The sequence below is a fragment of the Dermacentor andersoni genome, unplaced genomic scaffold, assembly GCF_023375885.2.
Source record: "Dermacentor andersoni unplaced genomic scaffold, qqDerAnde1_hic_scaffold ctg00000040.1, whole genome shotgun sequence".
NCBI lineage: Eukaryota > Metazoa > Arthropoda > Arachnida > Ixodida > Ixodidae > Dermacentor > Dermacentor andersoni.
Genome location: NW_027314753.1, coordinates 501035 through 502180, shown reverse-complemented (window position 1 = coordinate 502180; position 1146 = coordinate 501035).

Sequence of the window (1146 nt, the reverse complement as noted above, 5' to 3'; positions counted from 1 at the left end):
CCTTACCTGACCTAACCTAACCTAACCTAACCTAACCTAACCTAACCTAACCTAACCTAACCTAATCTTACCTGACCTGACCTGACCTGACCTGACCTGACCTGACCTAACCTAACCTAACCTAACCTAACCTAACCTAACCTAACCTAACCTAACCTAACCTGACCTGACCTGACCTGACCTGACCTGACCTGACCTAACCTAACCTAACCTAACCTAACCTAACCTAACCTAACCTAACCTAACCTAACCTAACCTAACCTAACCTAACCTAACCTAACCTAACCTAACCTAACCTAACAACCTAACCTAACCTAACCTAACGTCTAATCTAGTCTAACATCGAACATCTAACTTCCCATCTAATATGATCTAACATCTAACATCTAACCTAACCTAACCTAACCTAACCTAACCTAACCTCACCTCACCTAACCTAACCTAACCTAACCTAACCCAACCTAACCTGACCTAACCTAACATCTAATCTAATCTAACATCTAACATCTAACCTAACATCTAATCCTAACCTAACCTAACCTAACTTAACCTAACCTAACCTCACCTCACCTAACCTAACCTAACCTAACCTAACCCAACCTAACCTAACCTAACCTAACCTAACATCTAATCTAATCTAACATCTAACATCTAACGTAACATCTAATCCTAACCTAACCTAACCTAACATCTAATCTAATCTAACATCTAACATCTAACTTAACATCTAATCTAATCTAACTTCTAACACCTAACCTAACCTAACCTAACCTAACCTAACCTTAGCTAACCTAACCTAACCTAACCTAACCTAACCTAAACTAACCTAACCTAACCTAACCTAACCTAACCTAACCTAACGTCTAATCTAGTCTAACATCGAACATCTAACTTCCCATCTAATATAATCTAACATCTAACATCTAACCTAACCTAACCTAACCTAACCTCACCTCACCTAACCTAACCTAACCTAACATCTAATCTAATCTAACATCTAACATCTAACCTAACATCTAATCCTAACCTAACCTAACCTAACCTAACCTAACCCAACCTAACCTAACCTAACCTAACCTAACCTAACGTAACCTAACCTAACGTCTAATCTAGTCTAACATCGAACATCTAACTTCCCATTTAATA